The sequence below is a fragment of the Dendrobates tinctorius genome, unplaced genomic scaffold (assembly GCF_039654945.1).
Source record: "Dendrobates tinctorius isolate UK_male_01 unplaced genomic scaffold, ASM3965494v1 ptg000158l, whole genome shotgun sequence".
Taxonomy (NCBI): Eukaryota; Metazoa; Chordata; class Amphibia; order Anura; family Dendrobatidae; genus Dendrobates; species Dendrobates tinctorius.
In genome coordinates this window covers 22,225,022-22,249,333 of record NW_027361825.1, presented here as the reverse complement: position 1 = coordinate 22,249,333, position 24,312 = coordinate 22,225,022, and the positions used below count along the sequence as shown (strand labels likewise).

The 24,312-nt window shown below is 46.7% G+C and overlaps 1 long non-coding RNA gene across 1 annotated transcript in view; it reads right to left on the bottom strand.

The window, feature by feature from the left end:
* LOC141051946 (uncharacterized) overlaps positions 1–24,312 on the bottom strand; it is a 53,666-nt gene that overhangs the window by 11,807 nt on the left and 17,547 nt on the right. The window lies entirely within an intron of this gene.

The window sequence follows — 24,312 nt, the reverse complement described above, 5'->3', positions numbered from 1 at the left end:
AAATAGTGGTTTACCCCCACATGTGGGGTATCAGCGTACTCAGGACAAATTGCACAATAACTTTTAGGGTCCTGTTACCCTTGGAAAAATAAGAATTGAGGGTGAAAAGATCATTTTTGTGAAAAAAATATGAATTTTTAATTGTACGGCTTTGTTATAAACTTCTGTGAAGCCCTTGGGGGTTCAAAGTTCTCACCACACATCTAGATAAGTTCCTTAGGGGGTCTAGTTTCCAAAATGGTGTCATTTGTGGGGGGTTTCCACTGTTTTGGTACATCAGGGGTTTTCCAATCGCGACATGGTGTCCGATCTCAATTCCAGCCAAAAAGTCAAATGGCGCTGCTTCCCTTCCGAGCTCTGCCATGCGCCCAAATAGTGGTTTACCCCCACATGTGGGGTATCAGCATACTCAGGACAAATTGCACAATAACTTTTAGGGTCCTGTTACCCTTGGGAAAATAAAAATTGGGGTGAAAAGATCATTTTTGTGGAAAAAATATGATTTTTTTAATTGTACCGCTGTACGTTATAAACTTCTGTAAAGCCCTTGTGGGTTCAAAGTTCTCACCACATATCTAGATAAGTTCCTTGGGGGGTCTAGTTTCCAAAATGGGGTCACTTGTAGGGGGATTCCTCTGTTTAGGTACATCAGGGACTCTCCAAACGTGACATGGCGTCCGATCTGAATTCCAGACAATTTTGCATTGAAAAAGTCAAACGGCGCTCCTGCCATTCTGAGCTCTGCCATGTGTCGAAACAGTTGTTCCCCCCCACATATCAGGTATCAGCGTACTCAGGACAAATTGCACAATAACTTTTGCATTCCAATTTCTCCTGTTACCCTTGGTAAAATAAAAAAAATTGAACCTGAAGTATTTTTTTTGTGAAAAAAAGTTAGATGTTCATTTTTTTTTTAAATATTCAAAAAAATTCCTGTGACGCACCTAAAGGGTTAATAAACTTCTTGAATGTGGGTTTGAGCACCTTAAGGGGTGCAGTTTTTAGAATGGTGTCACTTTTGGGTATTTTCTATCATATAGACCCCTCAAAGTGGCTTCAAATGTGATGTGGTCCGTAAAAATAAAATGGTGTTGTAAAAATGAGAAATCGCTGGTCAACTTTTAACCCTTATAACTTCCTAACAAAAAAATTTTGGTTCCAAAATTGTGCTGATGTAAAGTAAACATGTGGGAAATGCTAGTTATCAAGTTTTTTGGGTGCCATATCTCTGTGATTTAAGGGCATAAAAATTCAAAGTTGGAAAATTGCAAAATTTTCAAAATTTTCGCCAAATTTCTGTTTTTCTCACAAATAAATGCAAGTTATTTGAATGAAATTTTACCACTAACATGAAGAACAATATGTCACGAGAAAACAATGTCAGAATCACCGGGATCCATGGAAGCGTTCCAGAGTTATGACCTCATAAAGGTACAGTGGTCAGAATTGTAAAAATTGGCCCGGTCATGAACGTGCAAACCACCCTTGGGGGTGAAGGGGTTAAACTCAGGCGAACCCACTGAGTTTTTTTTAAGCAGAAAAAAATATTTTTTCCCTAAAGCATCTTTTAGTGTTTTTTTTTTTTTTTTTTGGTCGAGCATTTTTCAAACTTTTTGTTTGAGGCTTTAACCATGATTTTTCTGTCATCTTTTTTTACGGTCATTTTCTGGTTGTGGTCTCTTTAACTCCATTGAATAATGAAAAAAAAATGTGGTGCTGGAGAAGAATAGAAAGAACAGGGCGAAGAAGACGACCATCAAACTGATGGCTTGATACTATCAAACAATGACACAGTAGACCCAGATGGACCTAACTAGGTTCAAGATCGATTTTCATACAAAGAGTTCATCCATCAAGTCACCATGGCTCGAGATAACCTATAAGAAACCTAAATATTACATGCTATTGATTGCCATCTAGCTGGAAAGATTAGGTTTCCATTTTTTTTCCAGCTCCTTATAGGAATAGATTGTTTCTCATTAAATCGTGGTACTTTTAGTACAATGATATTTTATACTATTTTTACACTGATTATTGGAACTAGGTGTTCTTCAATCTATACCTTTAATTTATTACATAATTACCACTTCAAAACCTAAAGTCCAATTTTTCTTAAAAAGATACAAGGTAATATAAACCACCCAAAAAATAATTGGGACAAAGCAATATGAGGCCAACAAGAGAAATAAGATAAATGAATAAAGTTGATTAATATTTAAAATACATAACATAGGTCAATTAATGGGGAGAGAGAGGCCAAGAGACATTGAAATAAGAGGAGTTGAGTCCACAGTGTGAGAGACAAAAAGAGGGCGTCACCTAGATCCATTATCTTAACCCGCAAAAATATTCATATAAAGCATGAGTTCAAGGTAACTATATAAGGCTATGTGCACATGGTGTTGAAACTGCTGAGGAATTTTCCCTGCAGTTTTTGCTAAATCCGCATGTAAAATGACGTGTGGATTTACTGCAGTTTTTGTGCGGTTTTCCTCTGCAGTTTTCCACCTGCGGATTTCTAGAATGGAGCAGGTGGAAAACTGCAGCAAATCCGCACAAAAGAAGTGACATGCTGCAGTTTTCAATCCGCAGCAAATCTGCGTGGACAAATCCGCACCATGTGCACTGTGGATTTTGATTTACATTGTCTTTAATGGTACTGTACATCACATGCAGTTCTGCTGCAGATCCGCAGGGCCAAATCTGCTGCGGATCTGCAGCAGAATCCACACTGTGTGCACATAGCTTAGAGTGCATAAAAGTAAATAAATGCATGTGCAAAATAGTACACAATTACAGAGTTAGTGTAATCAAAAATAAAAAAAAAATCCTGAACTCAATGCAGCATGATTCACGATTGCATTAGTAGTGTAGATCATAGACAAAAAGACTCAAGTTCAATAATGGTAAATACACATAAAAAGAACATATACAAGTGCTTCTCACAAAATTAGAATATCAAAAAATTCATTTATTTCAGTTCTTCAATACAAAAAGTGAAACTCATATTATAAAGAGTCATTACAATCAGAGTGATTTATTTCAAGTGTTTATTTCTGTTAATGTTGATGATTCTGGCTTACAGTCAATGAAAACCCAAAAGTCATTATATCAGTAAATTAGAATAATTAACCAAAAAAACACCTGCAAAGGTTTCCTAAATGTTTAAAAAGGGCCCTTAGTCTGTTTCAGTAGCTCCTCAATCATGGGGAAGACTGCTGACTTGACAGATGTCCAGAAGACACACTCCACAAGGAGGGTAAGCCACAAAAGGTCATTGCTAAAGAAGCTAGCTGTTCACAGAGTGCTGTATCCAAGCATATTAATGGAAAGTTGAGTGGAAGGAAAAAGTGTGGTGGAAAGAGGTGCACAAGCAACCCAGATAACTGCAGCCTTGAAAAGATTAAGAAAATGCCATTCAAAAATTTTGGGGAAATTCACAAGGAGTGAACTGCTGCTGGAGTCATTGCTTCAAGAGCCACCACAGGACATGTGTAGGTATCGCAGGTACGTGGGATGCACTGATGAGAGGAGTCTGAGTAAAAATGTAACTTTTATATATATATTTGTATCTATAAGGGCTATCTTGAGTAACCGAAAAGCTAACAACAGTTATCCTCGCAGGGATCAGGACAATAATACACAGGTAACTCGAACACAACTACCAGGTAGGAACCAGTAACTATGGGGCCACGGTGTGGCCGACTACGAGTCCAGAAACTACAGGTTATCAACTACAACATGTCACTTATCCTCCCTTGATGTCCGGCAGAGTGGTGGTCGGTGTCTCATCGGCGTCTCAGCTGCTGGGCCCAGCCGATGAGGGTCTGACGCAGGCCTCTGGCGTTCCTACGCCTAGGCGGAGTGTGGGCACAACAGGCCCCTCTGCGTTGCGCCTCCCGGCGGAGGCGGGATGGCGACAGCCGGGGCCCGAGACGTGGGCCACAGCCATGGGCTGGGGCCGGACAGCGGAGGCCGCAGGTGGCAGCGGACAGGCTGCAGCCGCAGGTTGGATCTGGACAGCAGCAGCCGCGGGTGGCAGCGGGAAGGCCGCAGTCGCGGGCTGGAGTCGGGCTGTGGCAGCCGCGGGCAGCAGCGGGAAGGCCGCAGCCGCGGGCTGGAGTCGGGCAGTGTCGGCCGCGGGAAGCGCAGTGGTGCAGTCGGGGTCCCTCTGCTGGTCGCCTTCCTGTCCGTGGTGAGTCTCTCCAGTCCCTCTAGTAGTCTCCTTCTAGCTCTGGCTCTCTAGCGCCCTCCAGTCTTCCTGCTCCTTATCTCCCACTCTGTCAAGTGCCCCCTGCTGGCATCTTCAGCTCCTGTTGTGAGTTCATTTTCCCCTTCGTCACTGGGGTCTGGTGAACTCCCTATTCTGGTAAAGGAAGGTAATGAGCCTGATTATCAGGCACCTGAGTCTAATGAGGATGACTGGCTGAGTGGAGTCATGGACTGGATATAAGGCTGCCGACGCCCTTCTGCCCTGCGGGTGATTTTTCTGTGGACTTCTAGGACACCAGTCTGATTCCTCCTCCTCTAAAGCTAAGTTTCTGTTTTGCCTGTTAGCTTTTTGTTTTGTTTTTTGTTTTCCTTGCTTTTCAGTATTCTGCCATTCCCTGCTGGGGTGAGCTGAATCTCCTTTTGCCTGTAGCTCTGTCTTCAGTATATTCCTGAGTACTGACATAGCTTTTTTGAAGCCTAGCGTCTTCAGGGCCTTTTTCACTGTCAGTCTGTTGGCTCTTATTTTCATAGGGTTTTTCACGGATTGCAGACAGCAGCCTTCCTGTCCTTTCCTATGTAGTTAGCTTGGGCCCCTCTTTGCTCAGTCTATCTTTCTGTATGTGTTAGTATTTTCATCTTGCTTCACCGTCATTATATGTTGGGGGCTGCCTATTGCTTTGGGGTCTGCTCTGGGGCAGTTTAGATTTCCCCTTTCTTTCTTTAGGCCTATTTAATTCTCCGGCTGTGTTCGAGGGGTCTAGGGCATCGTAGGAACCCCCCACGGCTACTGCCAGTTGTGTTGATAGGCTCAGGGGTCTGCAATCCGATAGCTGCCAACTTCTCTGGTTTTCTGGACTTAGCTAGCATTTCTGTTTTTGCCTCCTACGGTGACTCAATCATAACAAGCTCCTTTTATATTGGTTCCGCCCCCACTCCTTCTAGAACGCTCTCCGGCCCGTCCTCGAATTGTGTCCCCCTGAAACAGTCTCCCTAGGAACCTTGGTGACAGTCCCCTTGGTTCCGGCCCGTTACACAGCGGGGACTCTCCCTCCTACACTCCCCTATCCTGTATGCTCGTCATTCCCTGGGCGGGGGATAGGAGGGGCCTGGGCCTGCTTTTTGGTGTAAAAGTCTTTTCTGCCATACGAACTGGTCCTGTTCGTAGTGTTCATGGGTTTTCCCAGCTGTGGACCCTCCGGGGTGACATCGTTCTCTTCCCAGCGGTGTCCCAATTTATTCTGGGGGCGTTGATCTCGTACGAGTACACGATCTCCTGCTTGGAATTCGGTGGGTTGGGACGGGGTTTTCCCCGGGTGTTTCATGTCCTGAAGTTTTGTATGGACAATTCGGTGCAAGGTGCAGCCGATACCGATGATTCCGGACCCACGAGGAGACTCCTGTCCACGGTTGTTTCTCCTCCGGGTTTAACTCCACCTCAGTGATTCCTTTGCCTTCCCGGACCAATAGCAGCGAGTACGGGGTGTAGCCGGTAACTCGGTGTACCCGGTTATTATAAACCCAGACAAGTTCGGGGACGTATTCGGGCCAGCGAGCTTTCCGGTCGCTTTCCAGGGTGCGTAGCATTTAGATTAATGTCCGATTAAAGCGCTCGCAAGCCCCATTTCCTTGCAGGCGGTATGGAGTGGTCTGGGATTTATCAATACCATATAAGCGGTGTAATTCTTCCATTACTTTTCCCAGAAAGCATGCACCCTGGTCTGAATGGATACGTTGGGGGCAGCCGTATACTTGAATAAAATTCTTACAAATCGCGTAGGCGGCCGATTCCGCAGTTTGATCTCGAGTAGGGGTCACCAGTTAGAATCTGCTCAGTTTGTGACTATCTGCCATTTTCTTGTAGTGTTCTGACTGCTGGTCTTTTTTCCCTGGTGCTGGGTTTGCCTTTGCTCAGTTGATTGTATCACCCTTTACTAGCCTGCACCTGTCTCCCATTCCTTGCTGAACAACAGTGTTAATCCGCTTGAAGTCTGGCTTGGACCTTGCTTTGCTTTCTGTGTGTTTAATTAGTGCAGTTTTGGGACCTCTGGTTCTGCTAGTCTTAGTTTCTGCTTTCAGTTTGTTTCTGCAGCCTTCTTTGTGTTTTCTGTTAGGAGGTGACCCAGTCCTTCTTTCAGGGACCCCCTTCCCCCTATCTATAGGTCTTCGCTTGAGATTAGCCTTGGATCGTCGGTGGGTCTATTCACAAGGATTGGGTCATCCACTCCATCGTAGGGCATCAGCCTAGTCGCAGTGCAGGGTCAGTTTTCCCCCTCCTACCCTAGTCCTGTGCTGCAGAACCGTAAAAGCACTGTGATGTCACGGGTGACTGGATACTACGCCTCCAGCAGGGCGAATTTCTATGACACCCGTGACCCTGGATACCCCGCCTCCAGCAGGGTGAATTTAAACAATGAAACGTGCAGCCGGATACACTGCCTCCAGCAGGCGAATTTCAATAGTTACACGTGTATCTGGATACACCGCCTCCAGCAGGGCGAATTTACAGAGATAAGGGAAACACCAGGGAAACCGATACAATGGAGGGCCCTGCAATAGGGAATGGGGAGACCTCCTGCACTCCCCTGAGTCAGTGTCTCTACACTCCTGACGGTCCCCAGGCAGGTTCCGCACCTGGCGACGAGCAGGATACCTAAAAACCCTAGCTCGCCTTGCACCTATCCCTTTCTAAAGAATTGGACGGTGCAGAAACTAATCCCACCACTGCACTAAAACACACATAAAGAAAGTTACAAACAAGGAAAAACCACTTAGCTTTGCTCTGTTGCTATTGCTCCCAGCAACAGAGTCCAGCACCTGAGTGCAGCTTTCCTCCTGTATAGCGGCTACTTCACCAAAGCTTTGTCAGAGCTGCTCGGAACTTCTCACTGTTGCTCCTTCCACACCAGAACTCTGAGCTGCAAGGAACACTTCTCTAGCTCCTTCCTCCACCAAGGATGGTTGGAAATGACCAGTATCACCAACAGTGAGTGAGACCACCTGACTCTCATTTATAGGCAAGAGGCAGAGCCATCACACCTGCTAGTGATTCCCGTGTAATAATACTAGCCACCACCGGGGGCAAAACTAGAACTAAAGACACCACTGTGTAATGACCCTAATGGCCACCGGGGGCAAAACTAACTTTAAGCAAACAGCTTAAAGGAAAAAAAAAGGTTACATGTGCTTTTATCTGTCACAATCCAGCATGGATCGTGACAATCACCACGGCGAATTTGGGAATAAGGACCATCATGACTAGACAATGTTCATACCCCTGGTGAGTGGGACCGATGGTTAAATAGTCTATCAAGAGTTCGAAGGGTGCTGCTATTAGAGGTAGGTGGAAGGTCCTTAAAGATGATTTCAGGGAATTAGGCTGTAAGCTCAAAGCAAGGACCTCCAAGGTGGTATTTTCGGAAATACTTCCTGTACCACGTGCCACGCCAGAGAGGCAACGGGAGATTAGGAAGGTTAATAAGTGGCTCAGGAATTGGTGTAGGAAGGAGGGGTTTGGGTTCCTGCAGAACTGGGCCGACTTCTCAGTTGGCTACAGGATCTACGCTAGGGACGGGCTGCACCTCAATGGGGAGGGTGCAGCTGGGCTGGGGGAGAAAATGGCTAGACGGTTGGAGGAGTGTTTAAACTAGGGAGGGGGGGAGGGTATTCCTTTTATAGGAGCGGAAGACAGTGCAGATAGAGACCTGGGCACAAATAATGAAATTGGGGGGTGGGGGTGGCATGGGGGGTGGTGTTAGAACAGTTAATAAATTAAGAAAGAATTGAGGTACAGAGAGATACATAAAGTGCATGTATACTAATGCCAGAAGCCTCGCCAACAAAATGGAGGAATTGGAGTTAATGTTGTTGGAAAATAATTATGACATGGCGGGGATATCTGAGACATGGCTGGATGAGAGCCATGATTGGGCTATAGTCTGTTCAGAAATGACCGAACAAATAAGCGAGGGGGAGGCATGTGTTTATATGTAAAATCATCCTTAAAACCCATCCTTCGTGATAATATATATGAATCTAATGAAAATGTAGAGTCCCTGTGGGTAGAGATAAGGGGAGGGGGGGAAAATAATAAATTACTGATAGAGGTTTGTTGTAAGTCTCCAAAAATAATGCAAGCAACAGAGAATATCCTCATAAAGCAAATAGATGAAGCAGCGACTCAAGGAGAAGTCATTATTATGGGGGACTTCAACTACCCTGAAATACATTGGGGAACCGAAACCTACAGTTCCAGCAAAGGTAATAGGTTTTTGACAACTATGAGAGACAATTACCTTTCACAACTGGTTCAGCACCCAACAAGAGGGGGGGCACTGCTAGACCTAATAATAACCAACAGGCCAGACCGCATATCAAATATAAGGGTTGAGGGTCACTTGGGTAATATTGATCACAAATTAATAAGTTTTCATGTATCCTTTAATAAGATGTGTAGTAGAGGGGTTACAAGGACACTAAACTTCAGGAAGGCAAATTTCCAGCGGATGAGAGATGATCTTGGTGCAATTAACTGGGACGATATCCTGAGACATAAAAATACACAAAGAAAATGGGAGACGTTTATTAGCATCCTGAATAGGACCTGTGCACAATATATACCATATGGGAATAAACATGCTAGAAATAGGAGGAAACCACTATGGCTAAATAGAGCTGTAAGGGGTGCAATAAGAGATCAAAATAAAAGTATTTAGAGAATTAAAGCAAGTAGCTAGTGATGAGGCATTAAATAAATACGGAAAATTAAATAAATTCTGTAAAAAGCAAATCAAGACAGCAAAGATTGAGACAGAGAGACTCATTGCCAGAGAAAGTAAAAATAATCCCAAAATATTCTTTAACTACATAAATAGTAAGAAGCTAAAAAATGATAGTGTTGGCCCCCTTAAAAATAGTCTGGGTGAAATGGTGGATGAGGAAAAAGCCAATATGCTAAATGACTTTTTTTCAACTGTATTTACACAAGAAAATTGCATGACGGATAACATGATCAGGGATAAAAATTCTCCATTAAATGTCACCTGCTTAACCCAGCAGGAAGTACGGCGGCATCTAAAAATCACTAAAATTGACAAATCCCCAGGCCCGGATGGGATACACCCCCGAGTACTGCAGGAATTAAGCACAATCATAGACCATTATTTTTAATCTTTAAAGATTCCATAATAACAGGGCCTGTACCACAGGACTGGCGTATAGCAAATGTGGTGCCAATATTCAAAAAGGGTACAAAAACTGAACTTGGAAATTATAGGCCAGTAAGTTTAACCTCAACTGTGGGTAAAATCCTGGAGGGTTTTCTAAGAGATACTATACTGGAGTATCTGGAGAAGAATAACCTCATGACCCAATATCAGCATGGGTTGACAAGGGACCGTTCCTGTCAGACTAATCTGAAAGCTTTTCTGAAGAGGTAAGTTCAGGACTGGACCAAGGGAATACAGTAGACGTGGTGTACATGGACTTTTCAAAAGCTTTTGATACGGTGCCACACAAAAGGTTGATACATAAAATGAGAACAATGGGGATAGGGGAAAATATGTGTAGGTGGGTTAAGAGCTGGCTCAGGGATAGGAAACAAAGGGTGGTTATTAATGGAGCACACTCGGACTGGGTCACGGTTAGCAGTGAGGTACCACAGGAGTCAGTTTTGGGCCCGCTTCTTTTTAACATATTAATGACCTTGTAGGGGGCATAGAGTGTAGAATTTCAATATTTGCAGATGACATGAAACTCTGCAGGGTAATCAATACAGAGGAGGACAATTTTATATTACAGGAGGATTTATGTAAACTAGAAGCTTGGGCTGATAAATGGCAAATGAGCTTTAATAGGGATAAATGTAAGGTCATGCACTTGGGTAGAACAAACAAGATGTATAATTATGTGCTTAATTGTAAAACACTGGGCAAAACTGTCACTGAAAAAGACCTGGGTGTATGGGTGGACGACAAACTCACATTTAGTGGCCAGTGTCAGGCAGCTGCTGCAAAGGCAAATAAAATAATGGGATGCATTAAAAGAGGCATAGATGCTCATGAGGAGAACATAATTTTACCTCTATATAAGTCACTAGTGTGAGCACACTTAGAATACTGTGTACAGTTCTGGTCTCCGGTATATAAGAAAGACATAGCTGAACTGGAGCGGGTGCAGAGAAGAGTGACCAAGGTTATTAGGGAACTAGGGGGTCTGCAATACCAAGACAGGTTATTACACTTGGGGTTATTTAGTTTGGAAAATCGAAGGCTTAGGGATGATCTTATTACAATGTATAAATATATGCGGGGACAATACAAAGACCTTTCTAATTATCTTTTTACTCTTAGACCTGTGACGGGGACAAGGGGGCATCCTCTACATCTGGAGGAAAGGTTTAAGCATACTCACAGACGCGGATTCTTTACTGTAAGAGCAGTGAGACTATGGAACTCTCTGCCATATGATGTTGTAATGAGTGATTCCCTAATAAAATTTAAGAAGGGACTGGATGCCTTTCTTGAAAAGTATAATATTACAGGGTATATACACTACAGTCATGGCCAAAAGTTTTGAGAATGACACAAATATTATATTTTCATATGATCTGCTGCCCTCTGGTTTTTATGTGTGTTTGTCAGATGTTTTTATCACATACAGAAATATAATTGCAATCATATTATGAGTAACAAAAGGTTATATTGACAGTTAGAATGAGTTAATGCAGCAAGTCAATATTTGCAGTGTGGACCCTTCTTCTTCAGGACCTCAGCAATTCTCCCTGGCATGCTCTCAATCAACTTCTGGATCAAATCCTGACTGACAGCAGTCCATTCTTGCAAAATCAATGCTTTTATTTTGTCTGAATTTGAAGGTTTTTGTTTGTCCACCCGTCTCTTGATGATTGACCACAAGTTCTCAATGGGATTAAGATCTGGGGAGTTTCCAGGCCATGGTCCCAAAATCTCTATGTTTTGTTCCCTGAGCCATTTAGTTATCACCTTTGCTTTATGGCAAGGTGCTCCATCATGTTGAAAAAGGCATTGTTGATCGCCAAACTGCTCTTGGACGGTTGGGAGAAGTTGCTCTTGGAGGACATTCTGGTACCATTCTTTATTCATGGCTGAGTTTTTAGGCAAGACTGAGCGAGAGCCCATTCCCTTGGCTGAGAAGCCACCCCACACATGAATGGTTTCACGATGCTTGACAGTTGGCATGAGACAAGACTGGTGGTAGCGCTCACCTGGTCTTCTCCGAATAAGCCGTTTTCCAGATGTCCCAAACAATCAAAAAGGGGATTCATCAGAGAAAATGACTTTACCCCAGTCCTCAGCAGTCCACTCCCTGTACCTCTTGCAGAATATCAGTCTGTCCATGATGTTTTTTCTGGAGAGAAGTGGCTTCTTTTCTGCCCTCCTTGAGACCAGGCCTTGCTCCAAGAGTCTCCGCCTCACAGTGCGTGCAGATGCACTCACACCTGCCTGCTGCAAGCTCTGCACTGCTGGTAGCCCGATCCGCAGCTGAAACACTTTTAAGAGACGGTCCTGGCGCTTGCTGGTCTTTCTTGGGCACCCTGGAGCCTTTTTGGCAACAAGGGAACCTCTCTCCTTGAAGTTCTTGATGATGCGATAGATTGTTGACTGAGGTGCAATCTTTCTAGCTGCGATACTCTTCCCTGTTAGGCCATTTTTGTGCAGTGCAATGATGACTGCACATGTTTCTTTAGAGATAACCATGGTTAACAGAAGAGAAACAATGATGCCAAGCACCAGCCTCCTTTTAAAGTGTCCAGTGGTGTCATTCTTACTTAATCATGACAGATTGTTCTCCAGCCCTGTCCTCAACACCCACACCTGTGTTAATGGAGCAATCACTGAAACGATGTTAGCTGGTCCTTTTAAGGCAGGGCTGCATTGATGTTGAAATGTGTTTTGGGGGATAAAGTTAATTTTCTAGGCAAATATTGACTTTGCAAGTAATTGCTGTTAAGTTGATCACTCTTTATAACATTCTGGAGTATATGCAAATTGCCACTAGAAAAAATGAAGCAGTAGACTTTGTAAAAATTAATATTTGTGTCTCTCAAAACTTTTGGCCATGACTGTATTTTCCTTAATATTGCGTTGATCCAGGGAGCTAGTCTGATTGCCGTATGTGGAGTCGGGAAGGAATTTTTTTCCCCAATGTGAAGCTTACTGTTTGTCACATGGGTTTTTTTTGCCTTCCTCTGGATCAACATGTTAGGGCAAGTTAGGATAGGATATGGGTTGAACTAGATGGACTTAAAGTCTTCCTTCAACCTTAATAACTATGTTACTATGTTACTATTGTTTGTACTGGAGCCTGTTGTTCTGGTGGTTTAGTTAACTCACATAGGTGGCACGCACGGCAAACTTCTTCCACTGTGGCCTGCAAGCGGGGATGGTAGGCCATTTGTTGTAGCCACTGAAAAGTCTTTTGTGCCCCAAAATGAGCCCCTTTTTCATGGGCCTCCCGAGCAAGTTCAGTGAGCTGGGCCCCCGGTATTACTATCTGCCAGGCTGTCGCTGATGTTGTGCGCAGCACTGCTTTTCGGTACAATAGTCCTCTTTTGTGAGTTCATTTTTCCCTTCACCATTGAGGTCTGATGAACTCCCTCCTCTGGTGAAGGAAGGTAGTGAGACTGATTACCAAACACCTGGGCAGCTAGATGATAACTGGGTGGCTGGTGATTTTCCAGCTGGATTCTTGGAGACTAGTCTGATTCCTGCATCTCAAAGCTAAGTTTTTCTGCTCTGCTTTGTACACTTCAGTTTTGTTTTGCCTTGTTTTTTGGGAGTTCTGCCATCCCCGGCCGGGGGTGAGCTGAATTCCATTTTTGTCTCTGATCTGTTGATCTTTTGCTCTGTCTTCAGAATATACCTGAGTGCTGGTATAGTCTTTTGAAGCCTAGCGACTTCAGGGCCTGTTTTTCCTATCAGTCGGTTGGATCATTTTGATAGGGTTTTTGCGGATGGCAGACAGCAGCTTTCCTATCCTGTCCTATGTAGTTAGCTTGGGCCCCATCATTTGCTCAACCTATCTTTCTATCTGTGTTAGTGTTTTCATCTTGCTTCACCGTCATATGTTGGGGGCTGCCTATTGCTTTGGGGTCTGCTCTGGGGCAGTTTAGTTTTTCCCCTTTCTGTCTTTAGGCTATGTCGCTCTCCGGCTGTGATCGAGGGGTCTAGGGCACCGTAGGAACCCCCCACGGCTACTGCTAGTTGTTGTGGATCGGTTCAGGGGTCTGCAATTCGATAGCTGCCAACCTCTCTGGTTTTTCTGGACTTAGCTGGTATTTTGTTTTTTCCTCCTTCGGTGACTCATCATAACAGTCCTCCCTTGATCACCAGCCTCTCCCAGTGACTTAGCATTAGCAAAGTGTCCCGAATCAGTGTCTGTCTTTGGGTGTCGCTGGGTAGCCGGCCCGTGGCCACCCATTGACGTAGAGGGCCAATTTCTCCTTCTTCCTGTTGTTGTTGGATCTATTTATCCTGGGATTGTTCTAATAGGCCCCTAGCGGGTCCTACATGGGATTGTTCTCGGGTCACAGCTGTGATCCCGGTGGGGGCTAAAGTGAACGGCGTTTCTTCTTCAAGCTCGTCGTCTCGGCTTCGCCCAGCAGTCGTACATTGAATCCTGGAAAGGGCATCGGCATGCACATTCTCCGTTCCCCGTTTGTAGATGATTTTATATTTGAATTTGGCCATTCGGGCCACCGACCGTTGTTCTAGGTCCCCCAATTTGGCATGGTTGAGGTGGGCTTGTGGGTTGTTGCCAGTCCGGACCACTACCTCAGAGCCTGCCAGGTACTCCGTGAACCGTTCTGTCATGGCCCACACCACGGCGAGAAGCTCGAGCTTAAAGGAGCTGTAATTGTCTGGATTAAAGTTCAGAGTCGTGGAGTGATCGACTCCCATAAGCGATCACTTTTTCCCGGCCGTCTTGAATTTGTGACAATACAGCTCCCAGCCTGTGTAGACTCCCATCGGTGTGCAGTATGAACGGCAGCAAAAAATCCGCGTAGGCCAACACTGGGGCGTCTAAGAGTGCGGTTTTGAGATCTTGGAAGGCCTCTTCCTGCGGTTCCCTCCACTGAATTTTCCAACTATTAGCTCAGGCAGGGCCCCCTTCAGCAGGTATTGCAGGGCTCTGGCTCGTCGGGCGAAGTTCTTTACAAAGCGACAGTAATATCCGACCAACCTCAGGAAGGCTCGTACGTCTTTTACTGTCTCGGGAGTAGGCCACCCCTGTGTTGTGGCGACTTTTTCCACGGACGGTCTAATGCCTTCAGCAGAGACGGTATGTCCGAGGTATTCAATTTGCGTATGGTACAGGTGGCATTTCTGGGGTTTTACCTTCAACCTGTACTTTTGCAGCCGACCGAGCACCTGCCCCAACCGCTGCAGGTGGTCTTCAAAGGTGGCCCCATAGATGATGATGTTGTCTAGGTATATCAGCGTGGCCTCGAAGTTGAGATCTCCCAGACACCGCTCGATTAGCCATTGGAAGGTCCCGGGGGCGTTGGCTAGCCAGAACGGCATACAATTAAATTCGAACAGTCCCATAGGTAAGATGAACGCGGTCTTGGCGCAGTCCTCCTCCGACATTGGCACCTGCCAGTACCCGCTAGCCAGATCTAGGGTAGAAAAGTATGTTGCTTTCCCCAGGGCTGATAGGGACTCCTCTATACGGGGCAGCGGTACGAGTCTTTGATGGTACATCGGACTAAAACGATGGGGGCCGCCCAAGGACTCTGGCTTTCTCGGATAACTCCTTTCCGCAGCATTTGGCCCAGCAGTGTCTTGACCTCTTGGTATAGTTGCGGGGGTATCTGTCGGTATCGCTCTCTGATAGGGGCCGTTCCTTCAGTGGGGATGCCGTGCATGATGGCCGTGGTGCACCCGAAATCGTCCTCATGATTGGCGAATACCTCTTCGTACTGGCCCAGGAGTGATTCTACCTGATGTAGTTGGGCCGGGGTGAGGCCAGAGAGTTCTGCTCGCATTTTCTCTAGGATGGCTTGGCCCTTCTCTTCAGCCGAGGATCCGGTGGTTTGAATGGATCGAATAGTTACCGCCCATGGGTCCCCCGCCTGCACTTTTAGTTGGCATTCCGGGGTTGGAAGCACCTCCTCCAGAGGTTTCATCAGTTTCGCCATTTCGGCACGTGGTTTGAGAACAACGTCTTGGTTTTCTAGGTTGACACAGCACACAAGAACGGTCCCCTTCCTCACAGTGGCTAAGGCGCGGGCCACCAGGACCCCAGGGGGTAGACGCTCCGAGAAGCACGGCTCCACCTTCACTTCTACTCCCTCCAGAGATACGTGGGCTCGGATAGGCAGGGTTACCATCGTCTTTCCTGGCGGCAGCACGAGGTGAGGGGCCGCCGCGATCAATCTCCCCAACACCTCCCCCTCCTGGCAATCCTGTAGGACCCACGCCCCTGTACCAGCTGTTGGAAAACCTGCCCTTGGGGAGTGCAGGAGCCCCACTGGCTTAGGGTCTCGAGTAGGCTCACTAAGGAGTAGACTGCCGAACTCCCTCAAGATGTTCATACCCAGGGTAACAGGTTGTTTGTCGTTTGGGTCTCCTTGGGTCAGGATCACCACTTGGCGGCCGAGTTGTTTTCCGCACAATGAGATTTGCATCCAGGCTACTCCGACGACAGGGACTGGGAGCCCATTAGCGGCTAGTAGCCTTATCACGGACCCCCACTGGGGACTTACCGTCTCGGGAAAGTGCTGCCGGAAATACGTCTCTGGCATGGCCGTGACTTGCGACCCTGTATCTACCAGACAGCGTACTGCACGTCCTTCGAACTCTGCCCATATCACTGGACACTTCGCAATCAGATCTTCGGGACTTCCACCACCCCACGTCGTGGTTTCTGGCTCCGAGCGGCGTCCCCCCAACTCAGAGGCCTTTAGTTTAATGGCTGCCGGGGTGGGTATCTCCCACGCCGCGGGCACTCTCAGGCAAAGTGGCCCAGTTCATCACATTCAAAACATTCCTGGGGCTGCAGGGACCGACCGCCTCTGGGGTTAAGGGGACCCCAGGGTCCGGGCCCGCTCCAGGCCGTCCACTCGTGGTCTCGGTCCTCCTCTTAACCTCGGCCAGTTCACCCCTGATGCTCTTCAATTCTTGTTTCATTTCCTCCACCCACTGGGGCTCCCTGATGGCGTTCATGGAGACTTCAGTGCTCTGGACCTTTCCCACAGGGACTATCAGCCCTTGTTCTTGCTCCCGTGCTCGCGCCTGACTCCCTACCTCGGAGAAAGCCATGAGCGGGTTTACCCGGACTCGCTCCCGTAATGCCTGTTTAGTCAGAGGGTCTCGGAGCCCGGTCACTAAAAGGTCACAAAGGGTTATGCCAATGAGCCCCACGCCCACACTGTCCTTCCCCTCAATGGCCGTGTATAATTCTTGAAGGACACGCAACAATACACAGGTAACTCGAACACGACCACCCGGTCGGAACCGGTAACTACGGGGCCGCGACAGCCAGGGCCCGAGACGTGTGGGCCGCGGGAAGCGTGGTCGTGCAGTCGGGGTCCCTCTGCTGGTTGGCTTAGTGCCGTCACCTTCCTGTCCGTGGTGAGTCTGTCTCCAGTCGTCTCCTTCTAGCTCTGGCTCTCTGGCGCCCTCCAGTCTTCCTGCTCCTTCTCTCCCACTCTGTCAAGTGCCCCCTGCTGGCTTCCTCAGCTCCTTTTCATCGGCTCCGTCCCCAATCCTTCTAGAACTCTCTCCGGCCCGTCCTCTAATTGTGTCCCCCGGAAACAGTCTCCCTAGGATCCTTGGTGACAGTCCCCTTGGTTCCGGCCCAGTTACACAGCGGGGACTCTCCCTCCTACACATGCACTACAAGTGTCGCATTCCTTGTGTCAAGCCACTTCCCTGGGCCAAGGAGAAAAAGAACTGGACTGTTGCTCAGTGGTCCAAGGTGCTGTTTTCAGATGAAAGTAAATTTTGCATTTCATTTGGAAATCAAGGTCCCAGAGTCTGGAGGAAGAGTGGAGAGGCACACAATTCAAGCTGCTGGAGGTCTAGTGTGAAGTTTCCACAATCAGTGATGGTTTGAGGAGTCATGTCATCTGTGGGTGTAGGTCCACTGTGTTTTATCAAGACCAACGTCAGCACAGCCATCTACCAGGAAATTTTGGTGCACTTCATGCTTCCCTTTGCTGACAAACTTTTTGGAAATGGAAATTTCATTCTCCATCAGGACTTGGCACTTGTTCGCACTGCCCAAAATACTAAAACCTGGTGTAAAAACAACAGTATCACTGTGTTTGATTGGCCAGCAAACTCGCCTGACCTTAACCCCATAGAGAATCTATAGGGTATTGTCAAGGAAGATGAGAGACACCAGACCCAACAATGCAGACGAGCTGAAGGCTGCTATCAAAGAAACCTGGGCTTCCCTAACACCTCAGCAGTGCCACAGGCTGATTGCCTCCATGCCACGCCGCATTGATTCAGTAATTGGTGCAAAAGAAGCCCCGACCAAGTATTGACTGCATTTACTGAACATACATTTCAGTAGGCCAACATTTCAGATTTTAAAATCATTTTCCAAGCTGGTGTTATGAAGTATTCTAATTTTCTGAGATAATGACTTTTGGGTTTTCATTGGCTGTAAGCCATAATCATCAACATTATCAGAAATAAACACTTGAAATAGATCACTCTGTTTGTAATGACTCTATATAATATAAGAGTTTCACTGTTTGTATTGAAGAATTTAAATATTCACTTTTTGATATTCTAATTTTGTGATAAGCACTTGTATCAAGAGAGAATAGAATGCAATCATATAAATGCAGTATATACAGTGAAGGAAATAAATATTTGATCCATTGCTGATTTTGTAAGTTTGCCCACTGACAAAGACATGAACAGTCTATAATTTTAAGGTTAAATTAATTTTAACAATGCGAGATAGAATATCTTCTCTTCTCTATATATAAAAAGGAATTTATATATGTATCAGCCACACCCACTCCACATAGCCCCACCCAATCACTAAGCATCTTTCATTTCACCAGAGCTGTTTAAAAGAAGCTGAGCTGTGATTGGTTGCTATGAGCAACAGTTTTCCCACTCCACAACACTTCTGCAGACACTGACCGGGTGGGAGAAATCTAGCATCCCCGGGAACATAACCTCCCAGCCATTGTCTGCCCCCCAGAAAGGAGCAGAGAGCACATGACAAATGAATCACGCCCTCCCTGCCCATATACCCATCACACATCCTCCATCCCATAGTCCCATAGGCACATCTTCCCTCTTAAAGGGATCTCCTGTATGGAAGTTAGGGCAAATCCCTCAGCGCTCTGATTCTGACCCCATGGTTCTATTACAGGAATCATTGGTATGGAAGTCAGAGCAAATCCACTCAGAGCCATGGTTTTGACCCCAGGCCTCTCAAAGATATCCCCAGTATGAAAGTTAGGACCGTTCCACTCAGCACTCTGGTTCTGACCACATGCCTCTCTTAAAGGGATCCCCGGTATGGAAGTTAGGGCAATTCCACTGAGCGCTCTGGTGGTGACCCCAGGCTGACAGGATGATGTGGGATATTAGGGATAGTTATCCAGCAGCTGTGGCTGACGGGCTGATGTGGGATATTAGGGGTAGTAGTCTGGTGGCTCTGTCGGGATGATGTGGGATATTAGGGGTAGTAGTCTGGTGGCTCTGTCGGGATGATGTGGGATATTAGGGGTAGTAGTCTGGTGGCTCTGTCGGGATGATGTGGGATATTAGGGGTAGTAGTCTGGTGGCTCTGTCGGGATGATGTGGGATATTAGGGGTAGTAGTCTGGTGGCTCTGTCGGGATGATGTGGGATATTAGGGGTAGTAGTCTGGTGGCTCTGTCGGGATGATGTGGGATATTAGGGGTAGTAGACCGGTGGCTCTGACGGGATGATGTGGGATATTAGGGGTAGTAGACCGGTGGCTCTGACGGGATGATGTGGGATATTAGTGGTAGTATTCCGGTAGCTCTGGCTGACGGGATTATGTGGAATATTAGGGGTATTAGTCCAGTGGCTCTGATGGGATGATGTGGGATATTAGTGGTAGTAGTGCGGTGGCTCTGGCTGACGGGATGATGTGGGATATTAAGGGTAGTAGTCCAGTGGCTCTGAAGGGATGATGTGGGATATGAGGGGTAGTAGTCCGGTGGCTCTGGATGATGTGGGATATTAGTGGTAGTAGTCCGGTAGCTCTGGCTGACGGGATGATGTGGGATATTAGTGGTAGTATTCCGGTGGCTCTGGCTGACGGGATTATGTGGGATATTAGGGGTATTAGTCCAGTGGCTCTGATGGGATGATGTGGGATATTAGTGGTAGTAGTGCGGTGGCTCTGGCTGACGGGATGATGTGGGATATTAAGGGTAGTAGTCCAGTGGCTCTGAAGGGATGATGTGGGATATGAGGGGTAGTAGTCCGGTGGCTCTGGATGATGTGAGATATTAGTGGTAGTAGTCCGGTGGCTCTGACAGGATGATGTGGGATATTAGGGGTAGTTGTCTGGTGGCTCTGACAGGATGATGTGGGATATTAGTGCTAGTAATCCGGTGGTTCTGATGGGATGATGTGGGATATTAGTGGTAGTTCGCCGGTGGCTCTGGCTGAAGGGATGATGTGGGATATTATGGGTAGTAGTCGGGTGGCTCTGACGGGATGATGTAGGATATTAGTGGTAGTAGTCCGGTAGCTCTGGCTGATGGGATGATGTGGGATATTATAGTGAATGTGGCTATACGGAGTGGGCGGGGCTATACACTCAGATAGATAGATATCTATCTATCTGTCTGTAACCGAAATCCCGCGGCACTGATTGGTCGTGGCCGCCAGGCTGCGACCAATCAGCGACAGGCGCAGCTGTTTGTAACGGTAAGCTGCACATGGCGGCCGCGACCAATCAGCGGCAGGTGCAGTGCTCAATCGGGTGCAGGGCTCTGCAAAAATAAGAATTAAAATAGAAAAAGGTTATACTCACCTTCCAACGCCCCGCGATCTCCACTCCACACGCCCCGCCTCGCGGTCCCAGTAATGCATTGCGCCTTAGCCGAAGATGACGTCACTCTCACGAGAGCACAACGTCATCAGCGGTGTTTCGCACAATGCATTACTGGGACTGCGAGGCCGGGCGCGTGGAGTGGAGATCGTGGGCCGTTGGAAGGTGAGTATATAACTATTTTTTATTTTAACAGAGACCATGCATACTAGGAAAGAAGGGTGACGGGACCATGCATACCAGGAAAGGGGGGTGAGGGTGACCATACATACCTGGAAAGGGGGGTGAGGGTGATCATGCTTACCAGCAAAGGGGGGGTAAGGGGGACCATGCATACCAGCAAAAGGGGGTGAGGGTGACCATGCATACCAGCAAAAGGGGGTGAGGGTGACCGTGCATACCAGGAAAGGGGGATGAGGTTGACCGTGCATACCAGGAAAGGGGGGGGATGAGGTTGACCGTGCATACTAGGAAAGGGGGGGATGAGGTGGACCGTGCATACCAGAATAGGGGGGATGAGGTTGACCGTGCATACCAGAATAAGGGGGGTGAGGGTGGCCATGCATACCAGGATAGGGGAGTGAGGGTGACCATGCATACCAGGATAGGGGAGTGAGGGTGACCATGCATACCAGGATAGGGGAGTGAGGGTGACCATGCATACCAGGATAGGGGAGTGAGGGTGACCATGCATATCAGGATAGGGGGGTGAGGGTGACCATGCATACCAGGATAGGGGGATGAGGGTGACCATGCATGCCAGGATAGGGGGATGAGGGTGACCATGCATACCAGGATAGGGGGGTGTGGTTGACCATGCATACCAGGAAATTGGGTGAGAGGGACCATGCATACCAGGAAAGGGAGGTGAGGGGACCATGCATACCAGGAAAGGGGGGTGAGGGAGACCTTGCATACCAGGAAAGGGGGGTGAAGGGGACAATGCATACCAGGAAAGGGGGGTGAGGGGGACCATGCATACCAGGAAAGGGGGGTGAGGGGGACCATGCATACCAGGAAAGGGGGGTGAGGGGGACCATGCTTACCAGGATTGGGTGGTGAGAGGACCATGCATTCCAGGATTGGAGGGTGAGGGGTCCATGCTTACCAGGATTGGGGGGTAAGGGCTACCATGCATATCAGGATTGGGGGGTGAGGGGACCATGCATACCAGGAAAGGGGGTGACGGGACCATGCTTACCTGGAAAGAGGGGTGAGTGGACCATGCATACCAGGATTGGGGGGGTGAGGGGGACTATGCTTACCAGGATTGGGGGGTGAAGGGTACCATGCATATCAGGATTGAGGGGGTGAGAGGACCATGCATATCAGGATTGGGGCGTGAGGGGACCATGCATATCAGGATTGGGGCGTGAGGGGACCATGCATACCAGGATAGGGGGGAAGGGGTACCATGCATATCAGGATTGGGGGGTGAGGGGACCATGCATATCAGGATTGGGGGGTGAGGGGACCATGCATATCAGGATTGGGGCATGAGGGGACCAGGATAGGGGGGAAGGGGTACCATACATATCAGGATTGGGGGTGCATTATTGCATTATTATTAAAACTTCATAAATAAACTACATACATATTCTAGAATAAGAGGATGTGGAAACCACATAAATTACGACCAATAGATCCAATTGTCAAAAGTTAAGATTAAATACTTTATTGAAAAATAATAATACAAGATGGGTAGTGGGGAACATGTGTACAGAAATAACAAAATGCAGCAGTACAAGAGGACACGTGGACTAGCCCTGGCCGTATGTATCATATATGCACAAAACTCTAAGAAAAGAGTTGATGTAATTACCAACTCCACAATAGCAAAATAAATAAACTACATACATATTCTAGAATACCTGATGCTTTAGAATCGGGCTACCATCTAGTATACTGTATATACCATTGTAATTTGTTATAACCAACCGTAGTTAGTTACTATGCCTGGGCAACGCCAGGCTCTTCAGCTAGTCAACAATAAAATCCCCCCCCCCCAAAAAAAAAGTCACATTGTATAAATTATATAAAGTTATTTGCATTTTGCATTGAGAAATTAGTATCTGATGCCCTACCAACCATTACGAGTTCTGGCTCCTACAGACCAGTTAGACGCTCCTAATCAACTCGTTACCAGCATTAAAGACAGCTGTCTTACATGGTTACCTTTATAAAAGACTCCTGTCAACAGATTCAATCAGTCAGACTCTAACCTCTACAACATGGGCAAGACCAAAGAGTTTTCTAAGGATGTCAGGGACAAGATCATAGACCTGCACAAAGCTGGAACAGGCTATAAAACCACAAGTAAGATGCTGGGTGACAAGGAGACAACTGTTGGTGCAATAGTAAGAAATTGGAAGAAATACAAAATTACTCAATCAACATCGATCTGGGGCACCATGCAAAATCTCACCTCGCGAGGTATCCTTGATCATGAGGAAGGTGAGAGATCAGCCTAAAACTACACATGGGGAACTTGTTAATGATCTCAAGGCAGCTGGGACCACAGTCACAAAGAAAACCATTGGTAACACATTTTGCCATAAAGGTCTCCCTGCTGAAGGCGGCACATGTGCACGCCTGCCTGAAGTTTGCCATTGAACACCTGGATGATTCTGTGAGTGACTGGGAGAAGGTTCTGTGGTTAGATGAGACAAAAATTGAGCTCTTTGGCATTAACTTAACCAGCTGTGTTTGGAGGAAGAGAAATGCTGCCTATGGACCCAAAGAACACCATCCCCACTGTCAAGCATGAAGGTGGAAACATTGTTTTGGGGGTGTTTCTCTGCTAAGGGCACAGGACTACTTCACCGCATCAATAGGAGAATGGATGGAGCCATGTACCGTAAAATCTTGTGTGGTAACCTCCTTCCCTCCGCCAGGACATTAAAAATGGGTCCTGGCTGGGTCTTCTAGCAAGATAATTACCCAAAATATACAGCCAAGGCAAAAAAGGAGTGGCTCAAAAAGATGCACATTAAGGTCATGGAGTGGCCTAGCCAATCTCCAAACCTTAATCCCATAGAACAGGGTTCCCCAACTCCAGTCCTCAAGGCCCACCAACAGATCATGTTTTCAGGATTTCCTTTGTATTGCACAGGTGAAGCAATTATCACCTGAGCAATACAAAGGAAATCCTGAAAACGATCTGTTGGTGGGCCTTGAGGACTGGAGTTGGGGAACCCTGCTCTGTTCAGTCTGTGCAATATTAGCAGACTGAAGAGACTGGTGGTGAAAATACAAGTCATGCATTTGTGTTTTTGACTATACATATCTCCAAGACTGACACAAGAAACATGAGACAAGCCTCAAAACTTCTGGAACAAAAGGTAATTTGGAGTGAGAAGACCAAAATTGAACTTTCTGGCCACAACCTTAAACATTACATTTGGAAAGAGGTCAACAAGGCCTATGATGAAAGGAACACCATTCCTACTGTAAAACACGGAGGTGGATCACTGATGTTTTGGGGATGTGTAAGCTACAAAGGTGCAGGAAACTTGGTTAAAGTTGAAGGAAAGATGAATGCAGCACGTTATTAGCAACTGGAGGCAAATTTGCAATCATCAGCCCGGAAGCTGTGCATAGGACGTACTTGGACATTCCAACATGACAGTCAAAAACACAAGGCCAAGTCGGCCTGTCATTGGCTACAGTAGAAGGAAATTAAGGAACTGGAGTGGCTCAGTCTCCTGACCTCAGTATCATTGAACCACTCTGGGGAGATCTCAAGCGTGCAGTTCATGCTAGACAACCCATGAATTTACAGGAACTGGAGGCTTTTTTTGATGAAGAGTGGGCAGCTTTACCATCTGCGAAAATAAAGAACCTCATCCACAACTACCACAAAAGGCTTCAAGTTGTCATTGATGTTAGAGGGGGCAATACACGATATTAAGAAATGGGGTATGTGAACTTTTGATCAGGGTCATTTGGATGTCATTATGATTTAAAAAGTGAAAACACAGTAGTTTGACAATAAGTGGCTTCACCCAACCACTAACCATGAGTGGAGAAAAAGGTTTGGTTTTATCATTCATATTCTCTG